Consider the following 25,443-nt stretch of genomic DNA (forward strand, 5'->3'; position numbering starts at 1 on the left):
TCCAGATCTGTTTGGTTGCTCAATCTGCTGAGGACAGCTCTGACTTTATTACAAATCTGCTTGATGTATTTATATTGTGACATTGTAATATTGCCATTCTATACATTTTGGCTCTATGAAATATGTCTTATTCAGTACTGTGAAAGTTGTGATGTGCATTGAGCTGAATTCTGTTTACCAGTTTCAAAACCATCCTGTGATCTGTGGAAAGGAAGTAAGTAAGACCTCTGAAATGGGGTTTTCAGAGCATTTATTTCAGACTGAAATGCCATGTTCTTAAGCCAACTTTAAATTACATTTATATTTTTGGTATTATGATATTGATTTTGAAAATATTTCCTGATTTATTCAAAAGAAGTGACTTATTTACAAATCAAAAAGAAAACGACTGTCTCTTTGGTGTTTGATATAACGTAATGGCATTCGAAAACCTTTGAGAGTGTTCACTTAGTGAATATATGTGAGAACATCTTTATATTCTGAATAGTGTTCCACTGATCCTTTCAGACATTTGATATGAATTCAGTTTTTGCTTAAATAAGGATTTTATTTGCTGTTAGGATAATTTAATTAAGTGTACTTATGTAGAAAGTTAAAGATAGTTTACTTATTTGATTTTTTATTAGGTGATTTTGACATTAGTACACATTCCCCAAATGTACAATTTAATCTTGATTTCTTATCAGAGTCCAGACTCAAATGTCTACTTATAAATGTATTCTTCCACAGTACTATTGTCAGTTTCCCTTCGGTATATCACTGAAAATTTTATGTCTCCAAAGGGAACTTTCCATAGACTTTTTTTTTTTCTAACAACACGTCCATACTCAGGGTGTAGGAAAAATATGTTCCATTAAAACCCTATTCACCTGTCACCAGCATAAGAGAATGAGAGCTTTAATGGAAATCAGAAAAATTGTACTAAAATGCAATGCATTTTCTTCTCATTTTCAGCAAAAACCCTGCAAGCAAATACTCATTGACTGTATTTCTGCTCTGAAGATGCAGATACAGTGTTAGTCACTCATGCCTTTATTTATTTATTTTTTTACCATCCATGTACATTCCTTTCATTTCGGTAGCAGTTGTAGTTCCAGGGCTTGTTTTGTTTTTGTTGTAATGTTTGAATTCTATTTAATATCAGGTTCTAATATTGCTACCTTTGGTTCCTTGTGCAGTGTTAAAAGTAATACACATTCTTCTTTCATACACCAGATATATAACAAAAGCAGCTTTGTGTAACTATAGTTGTTTATTTGGCTATGTCCAGTTACTACATTAAGATCTCACACTGTGTAATGTAACTTTGGTTTGCTTTTCAGTAATTTAAGATGTTCTCTTTCCAAAATACGAACTTCAAGATTCACTAAAGTTTTGTTTTAGCAGTGGTTCAAAAATTCACAAATTGCTTTTGTAATAATTTGCAATTAATTATTCCTTTATCTATGACACAATAAACCCAAGCCCGTTGCTCTCTCTCAAAAAAAAAAAAATTATTCCTTTATCTTACAATTGTTTAAGCCTGTGATCTTTCCTCTCCCAACTAAGAATGTTTCAATAAATATAAGAAATGCCAAAAAAAGAAAGATTCATTTTCAATTATCTTTAAATACAGAAGATCAACTTAGTATATACTAAGTAAAGATTTCAACAGTTTGCACCCACACAGACACACAAAGTACAGAGTACTATTTGAGTTGTAGTTTTACCATTAATTCCCATAGTACAACACATGTTGTACTATGTGACAGAGATCCTACATGAGGAGTAAGTGAACAGTGACTCCTGTTGATTTAACAATTGACACTCTTATTTATGGCATCAGTAATCACCTGAAGCTCTTGTCATGAGCTGCCAAAGCTATGGAAGCTTCTTGAGTTCACCAACTCCGATCTTATTTAGACAAGGATGTAGTCAAAGTGGAAGTTCTCTCCTCCCTTCAGAGAAAGGTATATGGCCCGTTCTTTCCACTGCGATCTCACTCACAAAGATCTTTCATTTAGGTCATTTTTTCTTTTTGGTTTTTTTTTTTTTTTTTTTTTGCCACAGTGTCTGGCCTTTAAAAGCAATCTTGTGCAACAAAAACAAAGCTGGAGGCATCACAATACCAGATTTCAGGACATACTACAGGGCAGTTGTAATCAAAACAGCATGGTACTGGACAGAAACAGATGGACAGACCAATGGAACAGAATAGAAACACCAGAAATCAACCCAAACATCTACAGCCAACTTATATTTGATCAAGGGTCTAAAACCAATTCCTGGAGCAAGGACAGTCTATTCAATAAATGGTGCTGGGAAAACTGGATTTCCACGTGCAGAAGCATGAAGCAGGACCTTTCCCTTACACCTTACACAAGAATCCACTCAACATGGATTAAAGACCTAAATCTACGACCCAACACCATCAAATTATTAGAGAACACTGGAGAAACCCTGCAAGATACAGGCACAGGCAAAAAATTCTTGGAAAAGACTCCAGAGGCACAGGCAGTCAAAGCCAAAAATACTTTAAGATTTATTTATGTACTTGAGAGGCAGAATTCAGTGAGAGGAAGAGACAGAAAAGTCTTCCATCTGCTGGTTCACTCCCCAAACAGCTGCAACGGCCGGAGCTGAACTGATCCAAAGCCAGGAGCCAGGAGCTTCTTCAGGGTCTCCCACTTGGGTGCAGGGGCCCAAGGACTTGGGCCATCTTCTGCTGCTTTCTCAGGCCACAGCAGAGAACTGATTGGAAGTGGAGCAGGCAGGACTTGAACCAGCGCCCATATGGGATGCCAGCACTGCAGGTGGAGGCTTTACCCACTGCACCACAATGCTGGGATCCCAGAGGAGCTTTTACCTACTGTACCACAATGCCAGCCCCTTAAAACATCTTCTAAAACTGAGAACTTTCTCAGTCATTTCCAAAATATTAGCACTAGAACCTGTGTTTGCAGCTGCACAGGTCAGAGACATTCAATTGTCTCGTGTTTCTAAGTAGAGAATTGCCCATGGCTGGGAAACAATTCTTCATGAGCACCTCCCATTCTTGCACACCTTCTGAGCAAAAGCATGGACAGTTCTCCTTCTAGAAGATCTTCTCAAGGATGTTTACATAAATAACAGAGAGCCAGGACTAGAGTGAGGCAAATGTGGCACCAGGGCTGCCAGTTCAAGGAGGTACTCATTCCTAGGGCTGTACAAGGGGCCCAGCGTCAGTACACCAGAGTGAGTACCTCCTTAACTGCTGAGCCACAGGCACCTCCCTTGCTTCACCCTAGCTGCACAGCATGTGGCCTTGGCAACTACAGTGCCTTCCTCCAGAACAGAGGGCAGATGCATGAGCACTTAATATAAAAAAGGTACTATCTTCCTCCTGGGCAAAGCACGGACAGGTTGCTAACAGTCAGGGATCCTAAGCTAGGAAGAAACCACGCTGTGCACGTGGTATCCACCCAGTCATGCCTGTACGTCGCTTCCATGGGGCCTGAAGGAACTGATTCACACATGAAGGTCATGATGAAAGCCATGCAATTAGTATATTCTTAGAGTCAGGAGCATCATACTGTCTTCCAGCATCTATAAAACTGTGCCAAGCTCACGTGTAAACTTGCAAGCAAATAAGAACCTCAAACTCGTCATGGGTGTTGATACCTGTTCCCACAGAGATCTCAATCTATTATCTTGGTGCCCAACTAAGAGAGAACTACCTATGGGCCAGCATTGTTGTTTATCAGGTAAAGCCAACTCCAGCAATGCTGCCATCCCATACAGGCGCCAGTTCATGTCCTGACTGCTTTACTTCCACTCCAGCTCTTTGTTAATGCATCTGAGAAAGCCACAGAAGACGGCCTGTCGCTCCCCCTCTTCGTGGAGGAGCGACACTAGACCCTGCCTAGGTTTCCTATCCAAGTCACGGCACCATTATGTCGCTCCCCCTCTTCGCGGAGGAACGACACAGGACCCTGCGCTGTTCTTTTGTCTGCTCGGCCCTCCCCGGGTTTGCTGCTGGTTCTTCCCGGGTTGGCTACCGACCCTTCCACCTCCGTGGAAGGGTGGTTCCCCCTGCCACTTTCCCCACTTCCGCGGGGGAGCGGCACACCGCCAGCCGGCTCTCTCGGGGGCTGCACAGGTGTTCCTTCAGATGGATGTTCCTGGTGCATGTTGTCTCTCTCCTCCTTTATAGTCCTCTTCCACCAATCCCAACTCTGCTACCCACACGCCGAGTACGCTGCTCTCCTCCAATCAGGAGCAGGATCAGCTCCTGCAGGTCATCACTCAAGTTGGCGAGAGGCAGCTGTATAGAAGCTTTTTACTCCTCTCTCAGCGCCATACTGTGGGAGAGCAGATGCATAGAATAAGTCTTAATTCCAGTAACTTAGGCTAGTCCGAGTTGCTCCCCACAACGGCCCAAGTGTTTGGGCCCGTGAACCCATGTAGGAGACCCAGAAGAAACTTCTGGCTCCTGCCTGGCCCAGTGCTGGCCATTTCAGCCATCTGGGAAGTTAATCAGTGGATTGAAGATCTCTGTCTATCCCTCTGTGTAATTCTGTTTTCCCAAATAAATAAATCAACCTGATGGGGCGAGAGGGGGGAGAGAGAGGGGTGAGAGGTGGGGAGAGGGGGAGAGAGAAACTATCTAGGAGTATAGGTATCAGTTCCACGCTCTTGGGCAAAAAGTCTGAGTTCATCCCAATCCCTCTGCATAGTATTATTACATTCACTTAATCACTAAACAAGCATTTAATTATCTCTGAATGTATGCCAAACACCATCTTCGGCAGGGACAGAAAATGGATGTAATTTCTGTCCTCCTGTATTCACAGCCTTGTGAAGGAGAAAGACTTACACATTTAAAAACATGCAGTTGAAGATCACTGCTCTAACAGAGAAGAGACTTCTGGGCAGTCATCACAAAGCTTAAGCTTGAGCTGAGTCTCTAGAAACAGCAGGCGTTCACTGGAGTGAAAGCGCCAAGTCGGGTGGAGACAGCAGGTACTTGCAGTCATACATGAATCCAAGAGAAAGGCAAAGTCAGGGAAGGCTGCGGTTACCGTGGCTGAGCTAGACTGCGCATGTTCAAGAGCAGGGCAAAGGCAGGAGGAGCATGGGTTTCTGATCGTGTGATGGGGAACTCAGCAAGTGGATATATGAGAAGAGTCTGGAAAACCAACATAAGCAAGTATTGCTGTGAGCAAAATGGGGGTTTCAAAGTTTGCTCCTTTTTGTTTTGCTTTTTAAGCAGCAAAACCACCAGATTTTTATTTATCACATTGCATTATGACTTTTTTTTAAAAGATTTATTTAAAGAGGCAGAGTTACACACAGAGAGGAGAGGCAGAGAGGCAGAGAGAGAGAGATCTTCCATCCGTTGGTTCATTCCCCAATTGGCCACAACAGCTGGAGCGGTGCCGATTAGAAGACAGGAACCAGAAGCTTCCTCTGGGTCTCCCATGTGGGTTCAGGGACCCAAGGACCTGGGCCATCTTCTACTGCTTTCCCAGGCCACAGCAGAGAGCTAGATCGGAAGTGGAGCAGTCAGGACTCGAACCGGCGCCCGTATGAGATGACGACACTGCAGGTGACAGCTTTACCCGCTACACCTCAGAGCCGGCTCCGCATTATGACTTTTTGTATCCATAGAATATTTCCCTGCTAGGTTTAAGCTTGTGAGATTGCAGGACTCCATCTTGTTCACCTCTTCCCACCAGTTCTACCCTAGGAACAGCATTGCTACTCAAGAAAAAAGTTAATTAAAACATCCTACTCAAGTAGTTACTCAGCACACACTAACTCCCCCTGGCAGATACTCTGTACATAGTATGGGCCTCAATGCACCCCCATTTGCCAACAATGAAAAACTTGAATATTTGATACTGTTAAACAAGTTATCATGAGACCGTATCTCACAAATTTTCTCACTTTCCATGACTGTATTCATGAGATATTTTCATCACCTTATATGAGATACTAATATTGTACTTATCTCTAAAACTTTCTATTCATTTTATTAAATATACTGCTTTTCAACTTATAGGGTGGCATGTATTATTCATTGACATGTCTGGGCTCATGGTAAAGATTGTATCTCATTTTTTCCATGTGTCAAAAGTGGTCATTTCAATTGAGATACAAATCACATTTAACTGAACTTAGAACTAATTATCTTATTTCCAACTTACTTTCCAGGCGCCTTCCCCGTCAAATGAAAAAGTCCTTCATCAGGATGCTTATAATCAGTTCATATACCAGTATTCATTTTCTCTAAAACATTTCCTTAGGTCTTGAAATTTTGATATGATAATTAAAAAGTGGAAAACTCTAAGGAAAATACAGCCTTTTGTCACAAAGAGAGAACGCTTTATTTATATATATACACATATATATTGTATCAAAATTTTACCACTCAATTCACTAAATCTGCCCTTTCTATTTCAATTTAAAGGTGTTTGGTAAAACAACTTAGAACTTATTACCCAAAGTTATTCTTATTTTAAATGTATTACAACATTTCTTAAAATTCTCTCATGAATATAATTTTGCCTGCAGTTTCTTATACTTTAACAAGATCAGAATTTGCATAGAAATATTCCCTTTATTGATAGAAAAACAATACATCTCCCGCTGAGGGTCAGGCTCGAGCATGAGAAATACAGAAGCCAAGAATTGTTCATGATATCTAATTTGCTCTAGCTTCTTTTCTCATAAGCTGATTTCGCCATCTAGAAATAAAAGGGCACGTCAAAAAGTTCATGAATACACATTATGAAAAACTATGCGAGGACGTCAAAAAAACTTTTTACACAATCAACTTTTTTAAAAAAATTTATTTGAAAATCAGAGTTACACAGAGAGGAGAGGCAGAGAGAGACAGGTCTCCCATCCGCTGGTTCACTCCCCAGTTGGCTGCAATGGCTGGAGCTGCACCGATCTGAAGCCAGGAGCTTCTTTCCGGGTCTCCCACACAGGTGCAGGGGCCCAAGGACTTGGGGCATCTTCTACTGCTTTCCCAGGCCATAGCAGAGAGCTGGATCGGAAGAGGAGCAGCCAGGACTGGAACGAGTGTCCATATGGGATGCCGGCACTGCAGGCCAGGGCGTTAACTCGCTGTGCCACAGCGCTGGCCTCAATCAACTCATCTTTTACTTCCATTTTCCATGAAGCTTTTGAAGTCTCCACGTGGAAATTTCAGCTTTTCCTGTGTTTACCTTCTTCCACTTAACGATTACAATTGCTTCTTAAAAATAACACCACTAATATGCTGTGGCAGCGCTCACCAATATCATTACCACCACACTTTATTCTGATGTTTTAGAATCTGACAAAAGATGTAAAGAGAAGCCAGGTACATTTCTGCTAGTAAACACTGTCAGGAATTATTTTATTTGCTTGAACTGATTGTGTGAGAAAAGGGTGTTGAAGGTTTCGTCACTATGTTGCCATCTCAGACCGGTTCCATCTATAAGCACAGAGGTACCCAGTCGCCAACAAAATCAAGTGAAGAGCCCCAACTGCACTGCTGTTGAAAATGACTCCCCTTCAGGGGCATCTTAAGATGCAAATAAGACAGACCGGAGTTTTCTCTGAACTACTGCCTTCTAGCCATATGTCACGCAACACCTAAGCTTTTTTCCTTTTCTGGAACACAGGAATAATTAATGCCTATCTCTTAAGGCAGTGTAGAGCTCAAATGACACAATGCAGCATAAGGTAGTTCATAAATTCAATCTAGATTTAATTTGGTAATCTTTGGCCTTATGCATATGTATTTTCACCAAGCCAAAATTATATGCATGCCCATCTTCTTAACACATTCAAGAAAAACTGTCCCGTTTAGACCTCCCGCTCCAGTCACATCCACTTGCACATCAACAGAGCAATCATTTCACTGGACAGAGCCGAGAGGAGCAACCTTGTTCCCTCCAGGGCACCCATGTCAGCATGCAGAGTGCAGAGCTCACGGAGGAAGCGCTCAGCCTTAGGACTCAGATAGTCTACACTTGTGACTCATGCTGCCGAAAGGCCTTTCACACTGGCTCTACCAATTCGTACACTAGCAGTGCCCACCAAAGGACCCATTTCCTCTATTCTCAATATAGTCAGAGAGTTCACTCTGATGAATGCAGAAATGGCATTTAGCTGATTAATGATGAGAATGAAGTTTTCACATAATGCATTATGTGAACTATATCTTCAAACTGCCTTGTAATATACTTACCCACTTTTCTATTACATGCTTATCCTTTCTTTGTGAAGGTATAGGGGTTCTTTATGCATTTTAGATACCTCGCCTTTTGTCACACATTCCCTGTTTCTTTTCATTTTGTGTTATAACATCCTTTGACTTGCAAACATGTCAATATTGATGCAATGTATAGTTTTCCTTTCATGTTTTGTACTTTGAGATTTTTATTTTTAGAAGTCTCCCATGATAAAGATTTAGCTATAATTTCTTATATTTAAGGGTTGCTTTTTAAAAAACTTAAGCATGTAATTCATCCAGATTTTTTCATGAACAATTAGAGAAAACAATTTAGGATTTTCTATCTATATGAAAGTCATTTTCCTGATTTTTTTAATATCCCTTCATTTAAAATTTCTTCACTGAATTTTTAAAGATTTAGTATTTATATATTATAGGCAGAAATACAGAGAGAAGAGGGAAGGGGAAGAGGGGGAGGGGGAAGTGGGGGGGAGAGGGAAGAAGGGGGAGAGGGAAGAGATGAGGGAAGAGAGGGGGAGAAGGAAGAGATGAGGAAGGGGAGAGGAAAGAAGGGGACAGGGAGAGAGAAGGGAATAGAGACGAGAAGAGGAGGGCTAAGAGGAAAAGACAGAAAGAGGTAGGGGATAGACAAGGTGGGACAGAGGGAGAGAGACAAAAGGGTGAGGGAGAGAGAGACAAGAAGGGGAGAGAGTAAGTGAGCAAAGAGAGGGGGAGAGGGGGGAGAGGGGGGAGAGAAATCTTCCATCTGCTGGTTCACTCCCCAAGTGACCACAATGGCCAGGGCTGGGCTAGGCTGAAGCCAGGAACCAGGAGCTTCTTCCAAGTCTTCCATGTGGGTGCGGAAGCCCAAGGACTTGGGCCATCTTCTACTGCTTTCGCAGGCACATTAGCAGGAAGCTGGATGGGAAGTAGAGCAGCCATGACTGAAACTGGAACGCACATGGGATGCTGGCAATGAAGGCAGAAGTTTAACCTTCTACGCCACAGCTCTGGCTCCTCCTCAGTGATTTTTAATATAATCTCCTTCACAAAGTCATCTTCCACGTTTCTATGTTTGCCATTCTAGTGCCCATGTATTTGCCTCTTCTGGCACCAAAAGCATTCTATGGTGGTTACTATAGTTGTGTATATCTTAATGTTTGCTAAGTTCCATTTACAAACACATCTTTTCTACCCATTTACCATTCCAAGAAGATTTTAAAATTTAGATAAATTCTCAGAATTTTGGTATTAGTGAACTCATAATTTGGACAGGATTGACATCTTTACTAACATTTTGTATACCATTTGAATATCATAGCTTGTATATGCATTTATTTAGGTGCTTTTTATACTTCAAGTTGTATCAATTTTCCTTACTGATCATGTACCCATTTTCTTATCTTTCTAGCTTTACCAGCTTTGGTCTTGTTGAACAGGATCTTATTTCTTACTTATTAAAATCATGTCTGCCAGCATATGGGCACACTTAGTATTTTATAGTGATCATATCTCAAGAAACATGTCTGAACTCTTATTAGTTTTATAGCATAGGTTTATCCTCTTGGATTTTCTGTAAATGCTCTGTAAATAATCACATTTTGCCTTCTTTCCTTTTGAAGCCCTGATACTTATTTCTTTTCCCTGTTGTATTACATTGTGAGGACACCCAATATAATACTAAATCATAAGATAAACAGAGGCATCTTCACGTCTCAGACCAAAGCTCAATTCGAATACTTCATGTCTGCAGGAATTATATTTGCCAAATCTTTATTTCTGTTTGCTGTGAGATTTTTTTTTTTTACTAACAGGTTTTAGAATCTTATCTCTTCTTTTTCTATTGATTGGGACAAGTTTATATACAAGTTTTAATTTGCTGACATGGTGAATTCCACTAACAGTTTTTATGGTATTTTAACATCTTGAATTCCTGGTATCAATTCCCACCTCATTTCACAGCTTTGCTACTTTTCCAAATTCTATTTGGGTTTTCACATCAATGTGTTCAAGTGAGATTGGCTATAACTTTCAGTTGACCGTATCTGGCTTCAGTATGCCCAACAGAAAATGAGTTTTATGAGTTTTCCTCTAAATATATTCCAAGGCAGACTTTATAGAATGGGAGGTACCTTTAAATGCTGGTAAAAATTTACCCGTAAAATTGTATTGTCTTCAAGTTATCTTGAGGTGGGAGGAGCATTTTTTTTTAACTTTTAGTTAAGGAATATAAATTTCCAAAGTACAACCTTTGAATTATAGTGGCTTTTCCCCCATAACATCCCTCACACCTGCGACCATCCCATCTCTCGCTCTCTCTCCCATCCCATTCTTCATCAAGATTTTCAATTCTCTTTATATACAGAAGATCAACTTAGTATATACTAAGATTTTAAGAGTTTGCACCCACAGACACAAGAAGTACAGAGTACTGTTTGAGTACTAGTTATAGCATTAATTCACATTGTACAACACATTAAGGACAGAGATCCTACATGAGGAGTAAGTGCACAGTGACTCCTGTTGTTGACTCAACAATTGACACTCTTGTTTGTGGCGTGAGTAATCTCCCTAGGCTCTAGTCATGAGTTGCCAAGGCTATGGAAGCCTTTTGAGTTTGCCGACTTCGATCTTATTTAGACAAGTCCTCATTGTCAAAGTGGAAGTTCTCTCCTCCCTTCAGAGAAAGGTATCTCCTTCTTTGATGGCCCGTTCTTTCCCTAGGATCTCACTCACAGATCTTCCATTTAGGTCTTTTTTTTTTTTTTTTTTTTTTTTGGCCAGAGTGTCTTGGCTTTCCATGCCTGAAATACTCTCATGGACTCTTTAGCCAGATCCAAATGCCTTAAGGGCTGATTCTGAGGTCAGAGTGCTGTTCAGGGCATCTGCCATTCTATGAGCCTGCTGTGTATCCTGCTTCCCATGTTGGATTGTTCTCTCCTTTATAATTCTATGTTAGTATTAGCAGACACTAGTCTTGTTTATGGGATCCCTTTGACTCTTAATCCTATCAGTATGATCAATTGTGAATGAAACTAATCACTTTGACTAGTGAGATGGCATTGGTACATGCCACCTTGATGGAATCCCCTGACATGTTTCTAGCTCTACCATTAGGGGTAAGTCGGATTGAGCATGTGCCGAACTGTCTATCTGGGAGGAGTATATTTTAAACTACTGTTTGTGTTTATAAAAAAGTAATTAAAAAGTCAATAAAAAGATTTATTTGACAGGTAGAGTTACAGACAGTGAGAGGGAGAACAAGAGAGAAAGGTCTTCATTCCACTGGTTCACTCTCCAAATGACCACAACAACTGGAGCTGCACCAATCCAATCCAGGATCCAAGTGCTTCTTCCCAGCCTCCCATACAGGTGCAGGGGCCCAAGGACTTGGGCCATCTTCTACTGCTATCCCAGGCCACAGCAGAGAGCTGGACTGGAAGAGGAGCAACTGGGACTAGAACCGGTGACCATATGGGATGCCAGCGCCGCAGGCAGAGGATTAACCTAGTGCGCCATGGTGCCAGCCCCTAATTCCTACTTTTGAAAAACAAGTAAGATAATAAAGTAGATCAACTCAAAATAACTTCATTTTCTATCTCGGCACCTATGCTGTATTTTATCCATGGTGATCTCCAGTTATGCAACTTACACATTATATCCACTTCCCACAATGGCCTCCTCTGGGTAGCTCAATTTGGGACTTATTCTACATGGTGTGGCTCACATATAAAGTTAGCTGCAGAATTAGAAAAAAAAATTTTAAGCACTTTGAGTACCTGCCTGGTAAGAGGAGACAGGATTTAAAGAACCAACACAAACTAGGAGCAGTCTAAAAAGTGCTCCTTCGAAGTGCCTAATGAGCTTTAGACTAGAATGCTAAGTTTTAACTAAATGCCATTTTGTTGTTTTCAAACAGTACTGAAGATCTCCACATTTGTCTTTGTCACTTATAGAAGAAAATTAACCTACAGATGCCCGAAAATGTCAAAGTTACTCATTACAGGGGTGGCGCTGTGGCTTAGTGGGTAAAGCCACCACCTGTGGTGCCATCAGCCCATATGGGTGCTGATTCGAGTCCTGGCTCTTCCACTTCCAAGATGGTACACAATGTCACTAGGCACTATCTTACTGGGACCACCATGGTATATGTCACCTGTCACTGACTGAACTGTGACGTGGTACACAACTACCTATCAAGTTAGTGACTTAATGAATAAAATAACACCAACAGTTCTGTGTGAAACAAGTGGCTAAGCAAGATGAAGCAACCTGTGCAGCCACACAGCCTGTCAGTCGCTAAACTTAACATTCACTTATACAGCCTGGGCTCAGGTGTTGGTCACCTCTCCAAGTCCACCTCTTCTTAAAATCACTTCATTGAAAATCAGTGTAGCAGAAAAGACTTTAAAGATTGACTCACTGGGACTTTAGTTTAAATTGGCTGCAAAGAAGTACTACTACTAAATAATTGGATGTTTAAACACAGATTAGACCTGGTAACGATAAACAGCCAAGTTTTGGCTCCATAATTTTCTTACCAGACTTTGTTGATATCAGCAACCAGGACATTATTACAGTCCAGTTTTGCATAACTTCTCACTCATTTCCTTTTACATCTATCCCTACCAACTCCTCCAGCCCAAGGTGACTACCCATTTACTTGGTTACTACTTGCAAAGCATAGAAAACTGAAGTCTGTAAGGCTACATCAAAAACATTTTAAGAACACAGAAAAGTTTATTTGGGTACAAAAAAAAAATCCATGCACAATTTTTTTCATAAATGCATTTTCCATGGCCTTTTTGAAGCCCCTTATATGAATTTCCAAATTTTTTGTACCAACATAAACATCATTTAACTCGAAATTCCATAAACTTTTTCAAGTTGCTTTCTACCATGTGGCCTCTTATGTCTGGCTTCTTCAACCTAGGTTTCTGAGTTAGTCTATAAATAGCATACATGAGTAGTTTTCTACTTTTTATTGCTGAATGATATACTACTGTATGAATATACCATAAGCGTTTATCCATGTGTCAGCCGGTAGACATTGAGATTGTTTTCACTTTCCTCCAACTTAATATTCCTGTAGCTCGGAACTTTTTGCTCCTATTCTGTGCTCTCTCCAGAGCTGCAACTTTTCAATGACTATGTGTGACTGTAGAAGATCAGGTCTGATGACTCAGCTCCCTCTACCAACTTTGACCCTCCTTCAGCCTCTTGTTGAGTGGATTACAGCAAAACTGGCTTCAAGGACTGGTGAGGCCTCTATGTGGCTATATTCATCTCAGTTTTTCAAAGCCACGTTATACGCAAGGTCATTTATTTAAGGCATTTTTTTCTAGCCTATCAGGCTGTGGTTATAGTTACACAACTCTAATTATCCTAAAAGTCCAACTCTACACTTAAAGTGGGTGAGTTCTAGGATACATCAACTATATGAAACCTAAACGATAAGGTTGAAAACTGTCAACCTGAGCAAGAGGGACAATCTCCAAGACCCACAAACAATCCTGAATGAGTCCACCTGGCGTTCATTAGATTCAAGTTAATCCTGCCTGCAAAAACCACACTCACATGCCAAGTCTTGGTCTCTGTCATACTCACCAGAACTATACAACTCGAACAGCACACAAGGTTAAGACAAGTTTTTTATTCCATCAGGACTACATTCAAGCCCTGCATATGCCACTTTCTTAAAAGGAGAAAAAAACTCCTTTACCTGTTTATTTAAAAGGCGGAATGACAGCCGGTGCCGCGGCTCACTAGGCAAATCCTCCGCCTAGCGGCGCCGGCACACAGGGTTCTAGTTCCAGTCGGAGCGCCGGATTCTGTCCTGGTTCCCCCTCTTCCAGGCCAGCTCTCTGCTGTGGCCCGGGAAGGTGGGAGACCAGGAGAAGCACCTGGATCCTGCCATCGGATCAGCGCGGTGCGCTGGCCGCGGCGGCCATTGGAGGGTGAACCAACGGCAAAGGAAGACCTTTCTCTCTGTCTGTCTTTCTCACTGTCCACTCTGTCAAAAAAAAAAAAAAAAAGGAAGAATGACAGAAAGAAGAGGAAAGAGATCTTCCATCCACTAGTATACTCCTCAAATGGCCACGACAGCCAGATCTTGGCCGGGCTGAAACCAGGAGCCAGGAGATCAACTTCAATCTCTCCTGTGGCTGGCAGGGGCCTAAGTAATTGTACCATCCTCCACTACTTTCCCAAGCACATTAGCAGGGAGCTTGAGTGGTGGTGGAGAAACTAGGATTCAAACCAGCACCAATACAGGATGCCAGCGTCACAAGGGGCAACTTAATCTGCTGAGCCCCATCTTCAATTTCTTAGCAAGGTAAGTTACCCAAGGTTTAAGGTAGAGGTAACAAATCAGAATACAAGACACCAAGTTAAATTTCAATTTCACATCAATAGTGAATGGTTTGTCGACACAGTTATACCTCAGTATTAGTATAGGATTGGTTCCAGAATTCCCTGTCTCAAATACTAATGTCCACAGATGCTCAACTCCCTTACATAAATGTAACGCGGTATAATATTTGCATATAATCCATGCACATATTCCTGTATACTTATCTCTAGATTACTTGTAATACCGAATAGTGATCAAGTTGCATTGTTACTAGAATGATGAAGAAAAGTTTATATCTGTTCAATAAAGATAGTTTCTTCCTCAAATATTTGCAGTTGGAGATGGTTGACCACAGATGTGAAGTCCACATATGGAAGACTATCTGTATATGTACGTCCCATGCAGTATTTGGGGCATGTGCATATTAAAAATTTGCCACTTATCTGAAATGCAAATATAAGCAGGTGTCCCATATTTTAGCTGGCAACCCTACCAAATTTACATACAACCTCAGTAATGTGGGAGATGTTGATAAAACAGAATTATAGGATTTTGAGATTTAAGAGGCTAAATACATTAGCAAATGATCCCTAAGAAGTAGCTTGTTATAACTGTGCTTCTGCCTTAACGACATCTTTAAATGTCGAATCATGAGTATGGAGACCCATCTTGAGCCACAGCTAGCTTTAATGGGATGTTAACAAATCATTCAGATCTTGCTAACTTCATCTCATAGTATGAAGTCTGACAATCTTAAAGCTCATCTTTCACCATTGGTGAAGTCCTGGGAATTCACAACACGTAGTTAGTAAACATTGTTCTGCAACCAGAACCTTTTCCTGGACTATCTTTGATGCGACCTCCTAAACTTGCACTCTTCCATAATGAGGCCTGTTCTTAAAGCCTGACCTATATGGATTTGATGTACTTAACACCAGAACAGACAGCTCTCCAAGTCTCTAGAACAGCCAACTGCAAGCCTAAGTTTATTGGACCTGTGGTAAACAGCTTCAGGCTAGCTGATAGATCAGATAACTTTCATATTCCTTTCTCCTTCCAGAAGCACTAACACACCCAGTAGAAAACAAAGCAAGCAAGCAGGAAACATGCAGTCCCATAATAGTTTTAACAGTGACAACATGTAAGAAAAAAACAAATAAATCCTATATTAATTCTTCTTACAAATAGACTTTTTTTTTTGACAGGCAGAGTGGATAGTGAGAGAGAAAGAGAGACAGAGAGAAAGGTCTTCCTTTTGCCCTTGGTTCACCCTCCAATGGCCGCCACGGCTGGCGCGCTGCGGCCGGCACACCAAGCTGATCTGAAGGCAGGAGCCAGGTGCTTCTCCTGGTCTCCCATGGGGTGCAGGGCCCAAGGACTTGGGCCATCCTCCACTGCCTTCCCGGGCCACAGCAGAGAGCTGGCCTGGAAGAGGGGCAACCGGGACAGAATCCGGCGCCCCGACCGGGACTAGAACCCGGTGTGCCGGCGCTGCTAGGTGGAGGATTAGCCTAGTGAGCTGCGGCGCCGGCCACAAATAGACTCTTAAATTTCCTTTTATGATTGTGTATTTGTAAGATATTTGGAGAAACTAATCATTAACAAGTATTTATTGCTCCATAGGATAATACCATAAGGTCACTTCTATTTGATTGTTGCCAATTTCTTATTATAGATACTAACAAAATAAGCCTTGTGCAAGTAATAATTTGAATTTCACTTAAGAAATATTCCAAGAAATCGAGTTATTACACAGGATAATGGTCAAATTTATTTCTGGATGTATTATACTAATTGATACTACCACTAGAAGCATGAATACAATTATACTTCAAAAGGTTCATGGAAAATAGTTCCAAATTTTTTTGGTACACAAAGATCTAAAATCCATGTACATTCTATCACCTCCATGAATGTTTTGAAGTTTCTTCAGATACAGGGGGTATACTATTATAACCACCACATCTACATGCCAAAGAGTTTTCCAGTTGTTAAGGGGGAAATACGGCAATGTTGATAACATAAGATAACCAATTTTTCTTTGCCTTTCTCAGCAGGGTCTTGGTCTGCACGTATTAGCATAGGAAAGGGACAACCAGTAATTCAAAAGCGCAAGGCAAATATTTATTCCTCATCCTCTGTTGGCCTACAGAGTTCTGTGATGTGAAGTGTAGCTTTGATATAATATTTATTATTAAACTATTTGTGGTTGGAAGCAGATACATAATAATCAATTCAAGTATGGCAACATTACAAGAAAGACATGGATACAAGGTAGTCACGCTTATGTGTTCACGTACTGGAGTTTCAATGTATGTCACCAGACTGCCCACTTGTATCAGTCTCTGTTCCATGAAGGATGAACTACAGGTAATCATGATCATGGATTTCAGAGAGGTAAAAGCCCTAGGACATTAGTCAAAACCATCATTAGTTAATGACATCATAGCAGTTCATTAGGGTTAACTCATTGGTGTTCAACCAGTGGTATTCAATCTCCATTTTCCTAGGCTCAAAGCCATGGAGTCCTAGACTTCTAATTTTTGCTATTAATACTCTTGGCTTATGTTGTTTGATTTTGACAGTGCTCCAAATGCTTAGTTGAGAACAACAAATTCCAGTTATTTTGCTAGCAAGGCAATAGGTTTACCTTTGTCTCCAATTATACACTGGGCATGACCAGCAAGCTACTAACAGATCAATGCGGGTTTGTTTGAATGTCAGGGTATGAAACTTTCTAGAATGGGAAGGGACAATTTCAGTTAAGAGACATTGTTTAAGAATTTTAGAACAAAAATGATTTGAAGACAAGTATCATGGGTCTAAGAGTTATAGCTGGCCTTGGCACAGCACAGAAGTACACTGTTCTATAGACAGTATTTCAATTTACTTGCATATTGACCAAGTTTTGGAATAAAGGGAATGTAATACCAACCTCAAAAATATAGCAGCTCAGAATTCTAGTTCAGACAATAAACCTTGGGGGAAAAATCCTCCTGGTTGATTCAGGATGCCTATCCAACAAGCACAGCTGCTCCATGTAGTTACACATTATTCTTAAAGACTTCTGGTGACCTTGAGCCTGCCACCTTAATCACCTAGATGATCCAGCAGATCCCCTAACTGCCAGGTTACAGGGCATAAAAACAGAACCTGAACATACATATCCAAGTGACTCCGATCAGGTAGCAGTTTTGCCTGAGAAAAATGTGAAGTGCATCTGAAGTTGGAGCACCCAGCTTCTTCCCACACTGAAGTTTTCAGTTCAATTTCTTTGAAGTCTTGATTTTATTTCTTATAAGTTTTTCAAGTTGAGTTTGCCAAACCCGTAACAAAGAAAATACAGCACAGTCCCTAAGAATGGACTCTAACGTGGTCCCCAATTTAAGCAAATTTGTGGCTGGTTTATGCTTATGTCTGTTGTTTTGGGTGTTAGAGTACTTAAGAATAAGCAAAACGAGAATTCAGTGTTGAGATAGTTAAGAGTTTGACTAACGTGATTCTATTGTACAATCCAGGGACTGCTATATTATTCGATGATTATCACAATCGAGTGTGTCTGCTCTTTGAGTTTGTATCTTTCCTCCTCAGGCTACACAGCCCCAGAGCAACACATGCTATGGAATGAGGATGGAGAAGCCATCATTTGCTTTTGCTTTTTTTTAATCCATTTCAAGTCTGTCCTCTGCCTCTTTCTTACCATTCTATTCTGCCCTTTTTGGAAGAATTAGTCAACAGTGTCTCTAGAGAGAAACAGCAGAGTCTAGAATTTAGAATCATAGCAGTTCATTAGGGTTAACTCATTGGTGTTCAACCAGTGGTATTCAGTCTCCATTTTCCTAGGCTCAAAGCCATGGAGTCCTAGACTTCTAATTTTTGCTATTAATACTCTTGGCTTATGTTGTTTGATTTTATATACCTGTTGGTAGAAAAGTAACAGGACGGCCGGCACCGCGGCTCAATAGGCTAATCCTCCGCCTTGCGGCGCCTGCACACCGGGTTCTAGTCCCGGTCGGGGCACCGGATTCTGTCCCGGTTGCTCCTCTTCCAGGCCAGTTCTCTGCTATGGCCTGAGAGTGCAGTGGAGGATGGCCCAAGTCTTTGGGCCCTGCACCCCATGGGAGACCAGGAGAAGCACCTGGCTCCTGCCATCAGATCAGCGCGATGCGCCGGCCGCAGCGGCCATTGGAGGGTGAACCAACGGCAAAGGAAGACCTTTCTCTCTGTCTCTCTCTCACTGTCCACTCTGCCTGTCAAAAATAAAAAAGAAAAGTAACAGGACAGAAAGAATCCAATGTAGAATACATACTTCTAGCTCCGTTTCTGTACCAAACTCTGAACAGAATCCCAAGTTTTATTTCAGTGAATATTAACTTATCTGTGTAATCATTATCAGTTATTTAACATACAAGTAAACCCAAGCTGCAGAGCTGGATAAAAATCTAGAACACCACATCTATACAAGAATGATCATCCATAGCCAATGAACTCATTTTAGTTTGATGTTCAGTTTACTAAATTTCGAGTCTAAACCAGGGCTTTTGGCCCACATTTAACCTTAGGAAGAACTTAAGGCATTTGGCAGCCTCCCAAAGAATTTCATGTATGTCAGCAGAGAACGAGGAAAATATCCTAGAGCTCTGTAGTCTCTTCACTTCAGAGGTTCAGACGTCACAGTCCAAAGCCATGCTCTTTACACAGCACCAGCCTGCCTCGTCTCCTCAGCTCCTGTCCTCTTTACATAGGGCGCGTGCTCCCCCATGCACCACAGCCTCAATCTCCTACCACCACTTGTGGGCCACTTCCTCTACCTCAGTGACCTACTTGGGCACTGTAGGTTTTTAAGTTAGCCAAGCACGGTCCTCGACGCACACCCTCAGTTTTTCTGCTTCTCCCATACAGAAGGCATGCTTAGCCTTCAACAGGCTCCAAAGCATTTCTGACCATGACAATGAGGCTCAACAGCACTTTAACCCGAGATTGACAATACAGGTGGTATACCAATCTGTGAAACCTCTGTTTTAACCAATTCCTTTTTTAAGATTTTTATTTTAAAGAGTTACACAGAGGAGGAGAGGCATAGAGAGGTCTTCCATCCAATGGTTCACTCCAACTGGCTGCAACAGCCGGAGCTGTGCCGATCCGAAGCCAGGAGCTTCCTCTGGGTCTCCCACGTGGGTGCAGGGGCCCAAGGACTTGGGCCATCTTCCACTGCTTTCCTAGGCCATTGCAGAGAGCTGGATCAGAAGTGGAACAGCCGGGTCACGAACCGGCACCCATATGGGATTGCCAGCGCTTCAGGCCAGGGCATTAACCCACTGTGCCACAGCACTGGCCCCAAGAAGCCCAATTCCTATACTCAAGATTAGACCAAATGTTCAAAGTATGAGCCAAAAGAACAAAAAAACAAAACAAAACAAAAAAAACCACAAAGGTCATACATCTATGCAAAGCTGTTCTGAGTCTAGAACACTGAAGTTTGCATTGAGAAATTCTTCATCCATTTTCTATTGCAGTAACTAAATACGCGTAGCTAGGTAACTTGTAAACACAGGAGTTCTAGAGGTCTAAGAGCATGGTACATGGCATCTTCTCACCTCTGGCGAGGACCTCGTGCCAAGTGGCATCACCGTGTAGTGCAAGGGTGTGCCAAAGACAGGTCACATGGGAAGACAGGAACAAAGACTCACAAAGTTACCAGGCTGCTTTGAATAATGCACTGTTTGGGGACTTCTCCCAAGAACATAGCCCCCCCCCCCCCAAAGCATTCATTCTTCTTTAAGACCGAATCACCTCCCATGAGGGTCCAACTCTTAAAGGTTCTGCACAGGGCTACAGCAGGTCAAGTTGCTGCTTTCAAGACCAGCATCCCCTACCCGAGTGATCGTTTGCGTCCCTGCTGCTCTACTTCCAGTCCAGCTCCCTGCTAACATGCCAGGATAAGCAGTGGAAAACGGCCCAAGTACTTTGGCCCCCGTCAGCCATGTGTGTAAACTGGATGGAATTCCAAGCTCCTCGCTTTGGCCTGATCCAGGCCTACTTGGGCATTTTGGGTAGTGAACCAGCAGGTGAAGACCTGTCTCTCCATCACAGTGCCTTTCCAATCAATCTTTAAAAACAGATCGATTCTACAACCTCTCAACATCAGCACACTGAGGACCAAGCTTCTGGAACATTCACCTTCTGGAGACAGACTATTCAACCCTTTGCAGGTATCTTCAATAGCAGACCAGCAAGCAATGAAGAATTTCCCTCATTCGTTAGCTGGCGGGAAGGTGGCTGCTCTGCAGGTTCACGGCTTACCGTCGGAGAACACTTGCCTCCTCCTAGATTATCCAGCAGCCTTCAGTCCTAGCCTGCCAGTCAGCTTTCACTGGGTTAGAACAGGGGGCAAAGCCTGGGGAGGAAGCAAGCTAGCAGAGTTTGCAAGTTTTAACAGCTTGATGTTTGTCACTTTTCTACTTTGGGTTCTTAAAGAGATTTAGGACAGGAGTGACAAATCAAGCATGCATCTGCTCATCAGGTTGTCTACCAATTCTTCCCTCAGCCTCCAGGATACTGGAAGAACAGACTCCAAAGTTGTGCTATGAAGAAACATTTGTTTTCCATGATAAAAACTGCCCAGCCAGTAAGGCATGTCAGCCACGAAACCTTCAGGAGAGAAGCAAGTTCAGTCCAAGCGGAGAAGAGGGTCACCTTGGCCATTTCTTTTGCCTTGGGTGAGGCAGGCAGGTGACAGAAGGGAAAACACCAATTTTGGTTAGCAAATGGAGGATTCCACTCCAAGTTGCATGACGATCAGGTATTTGGCGATTGAATAAGCGGATCTAAGATCTCTCTCCCTTTCTCTCACACATACACATTTAAAATACAGGAAGTGTCTTCAGTTGTTTTAAGACTACACAGAAATTATGTTGGTAACACCCTACTGCTGTGCTACTCCGACTATAGCAGACCAAGGAACATTACTGTCACCCGGCAGTCCTTGCGAACTGTTAATCTGCAGACCCACAGACAGAGGGGGAGGGTTTGAGAGTTTGCTTTAACAGACCTTCCAGGTGACTCCTATGCACCAACTCAAGGTGAAGACGCACTAACCACATCTCTATAGCGCCCACAGTACGACACAAGGACTCCAGAAAAGTTGAAAAAACACGTGCACACACCCCAACGCTACCGCCATCAACACTGACACTGAACATAACCTGCCTTATGTTCACCTTCTCCCACTGGCTTAGGGTTCTCACAAAGCAAAGCCAGTTCACAGCAACATAGATCCTACATGGATAAGGCTCCTTGGCAAAAACGGTGGTGCACTTCTAAGAACTGATTTAGAAACTACTTTCAGCCCTAAACCTTCAAGTATAGGGAGTGTGTTTGAAAATGGACTGTCATTCCCTTTCGGTCAAGTTGCTGCTAAAATCCGAGGCTCCTGTGCTAGAACTGCAGCAGCTTTAAAAGCATGGATTCAAACTCACCTGACTTTTTGCCTTAGTTTACCTCTCTCATCATTCACTCATCCACCTCACTGACTGTGTAGGGACCTAAGGTTATAGATTCAGCTGTTGCCTTTTCAAGCCCCATCTATGAAGACTTAAAAAAAAGAAGATTGATTGATTGCTCTCGTCTGGGAACATGAAGTTACATCCAAACTCCTACTAGATATCCCATTATGCTTGGAAAAGCACCTCAAAGACACTTCCCTGCCAGCCATCTGCAAGGCCAGCCAACTCACTTTCCCTTTTGTATGAGACCGAGGCCCAGAGTAGTAGGTTTCCAAGTTTTCCCCTGCAATGAACGCTGCTCACAGGTGTTTGGGTAGTCACCCACAATGGGCCAGCATTACACATTCCACATTCCACACCTGGAATAGTGTGCTGAGTGCGGTGCGCTGCTCGTCCTGCCTGGACCCTCAGGTTGCCTCTCAGCTAAGCCCCCTTAAGGTCACTGCAAAAAACATACTAAGTCAATACTCCTTTGATACTCACCCATAGTTGAAAATCCCTTGCCAAAGAGGTGACCCAAGAATCAACAAACCTGAAATGTACACAAAGTTTCTGGATTCCTGAAGAACCACGAGTTGTTCATTACAGATCCTATCTTCAGCAGAAAAGTCTCCCAACCCCAGCTTATACGAATGCCAACAGGTGATAGGAAATTAGAAAAATAAGGGGCATGCGAAGACACTGCATCATGTTTAGTCTCGGATAGTAGTTCAGGCTGTACCAGGTAGGCCGGAGGTCAGTTCTTTCCAATATGCATAAAAGTAAACTGTGAATCATGTTCAAATAACGTGGCTTATACATCGGTAAGCCTGAGGTGTGGTTGAAGACTGCATTTCTAACCAAGCTCCTCTAAGGAAGCTCCCCTAACATGCAGATGCTGCTAATCCTCAAACTACACTTTGACTAGCAAGCCCAGAGTCATTGATACGGCCCTTAAAAACACAGAGTAACTTATTGCTTACTTTGATGTGAATTCTGCACGTCGACTGCGACCAGAACCTTAAAGCCAAATTGCCTGATCCTAACAGGAAAGTAATCCCATTCAACCAGGAACAAACAAGTTGATCTGGAAGCTCCTGTGTGGTGGAGGCTCCCATTGAAGGGGTCTGGAGACAAATAGAGACATGAGGAAGGGGGGATAAATCATCAACAGTCATAGAAACAACAAAGCCGACCAACTGCATAAAGAAGTCTATGTTAGCATGGTGGAGAATGAGGTAACTCGAGCTATCTGCTGAAGTCAAGCATTGAAGAATGCCAGGTAAGAATTGGCCAGGCCTTGGAGACCAAACTCACTGGCACGGAGCAGGCAAACCTCCAAGCCTTAAAACCGAGCAATAGAAATCATCATATGCCAACGATGAATGCCAGGGTGGGCACCGGGACACAGAAGGGAAGTCGGCAAGCAGGCAGACGGCCAAACAGGAGGAGCAAGTTTACCTGATCATCTTTAGCTTCCAAGAGGAACTGAGCGAGGGAAACAACAGTATCCCAGCCCCAAAGAAAATAACAGCGCCAGCAGTCCTGGAAAGACGAGGGTGCTGCAGCTGCAACACTGTGTAAAGATGTGTTAGTGGGGCTCAGACTCCGCCAGTTGGGAGTTTGGGCTTCCTGAACTCTGCTAAAGGCTTAATATGCGTTCTCAGCATAGATTGGGCCCAGAGCCTGGGGCGGGGCAGAATCAGCACGTGTTTAAGTGACTATAGCTGTGAAAACTGGCATGGGGCTAAGCAGCCCAGTACAGCAGTGAGTCCCAAAGTGCTGCAGTAGCAGCAACACCTGGTAACCCACTAAGACATGTACAGAACTTCTTGCCACTCTCCAAATCTAGCGAAACAGAAACTCTGGGAGGTGAACCCCAGCAAGCTGTACTTGCACAAGCCCTTCAGGAGTCTGATGCCCCAGGATCAAGCTTGGGAAATTCTACAGCAGAGCCTATGGAAAGTAGAATTGGAGACAAGGCCAGGTGTGCCAAAGGGAAGTCATAAAAGGCAGCCTTGACAAAGATGCTTTCAAAGAGCTGGTAAAGCTGAAACCACTTTACAGGGGATGACAGCTCAGTAGAGAAAATGTGAAACTTGCTGAATTCTTTATTTAGAGGCAGCTTAGGCTTGCGTTTATAAAAGCAAGTGCAAAGTATGTTGTAAAAATTAAAAGAAAAATAAGAAAAGAAGGAAGAGGGAGGGTGAGAGTGAAGGATGGAGGGAGAGTAGGGTGGGAAATATCACTGTGTTCTTACAACTGTATATGTGAATACATGAAATTTGTTCCCTTTATATTAATTTTGAAAAGTAAAACTAATAAAGCATGCTTAGGGGTTAACAAATTTGGGCAATCCTATTCAAAGGTAGAATTTTATCAGTGTTCAATCATCCAACCATGTGCACGATATTTTGATTATGATAATGGGAGAAATCTTGACTGTCAAGACGGGTCAATTCACATCACGTGTTTGAAAATCCTTCATGCTGTATTTTTTAGAGTCACCTAAAAGAAGTGTTATTTGGTGCTAATGTTTGTGAGGATATAATCTCAGAGAAGAACAGGTAATCTTCATGAACATATCATGGTGGACTTACGTGATCCATTTGACAAATATATTTTAATAAATATATTTATTATATAATTATTATACTTATTAAATAATTATATATTATGTTTATTAAAATATGTTTTATTAAATAGATTGTATTTATTAAATATATTTCATTGAAAAATAATTTTGTTTTAAATATGAACACAGGTGTAGGACCAAACTATATGTGCAGGTTTTTAATTATATTTGTTGACTCAGCAAATGTGTTTTAGATGTCTATTCAGACACTAATGATTTAAGATAAAAAAAGCATAATCTTTGAAATATCTGCAATGTAGTGCTGGGGATGTGGTGTAGAATAAGGCTATACACTAACAGCTGGCACAGCTGGATTAGAGATTTTCCCGGGGACCTATGGGAACATAGAGATTGTCCAGAGGTATTAGAGAAGCCTTCTCAAAATAGAAAAATGCTCAGTTTGACTCTGAAGAACAACAGGCAGAGGGGATGATGTTCAGGAAGGCATGGAGGCAGGAAGTGCCTGCTAAGAAGTGCAATGGCTGTGCAATGGCTGCAGGGAAAGGACATGAGGCTAGAAGCCTAGTAGGCAGATACCAGCCCATGGTGGCGCCGAAAGCCATCCTGGTAAGAGCAATGCAAGGAGCAGCAGGAGCAGATGTGCCCTTCCTAAGTTATATGGGGAATACACTGAACAGAGTGCCAGAAAGGAGGCAAGCAAGAGCAGGAAGGAAAAGATGGCCACAGCTGCAGTGATGGACTAGCACATTAGAGAAATGAGGCAGTTCTAAGGGTGAGCAAGGCGTCTGATGGGACAACATTGAGACACACTGATGCACCCAGA

The 25,443-nt window shown here is 42.2% G+C and overlaps 1 long non-coding RNA gene across 4 annotated transcripts in view; it reads right to left on the bottom strand.

Moving 5' to 3' along the window:
* Nucleotides 1–23,742, bottom strand: part of LOC149119547 (uncharacterized) — a 275,068-nt gene extending 251,326 nt beyond the window's left edge. The window contains exons 1-3 of one of the 4 annotated variants that reach the window (XR_016228104.1): nucleotides 23,486–23,728; nucleotides 23,008–23,151; nucleotides 5,289–5,503 (exon numbers count right to left, since the gene is read on the bottom strand). This is a non-coding gene — a long non-coding RNA (uncharacterized LOC149119547). Of the gene's footprint in view, nucleotides 1–5,288; nucleotides 5,504–19,602; nucleotides 19,778–23,007; nucleotides 23,152–23,485 lie in introns of those variants that run through there. The other 3 variants (XR_016228106.1, XR_016228108.1, XR_016228103.1) reach the window with 3 other exon arrangements.
* Nucleotides 23,743–25,443: the final 1,701 nt, after the last annotated feature.

This window comes from Oryctolagus cuniculus, chromosome X (assembly GCF_051225735.1).
Source record: "Oryctolagus cuniculus isolate XC-2025 breed Fujian yellow rabbit chromosome X, ASM5122573v1, whole genome shotgun sequence".
NCBI lineage: Eukaryota > Metazoa > Chordata > Mammalia > Lagomorpha > Leporidae > Oryctolagus > Oryctolagus cuniculus.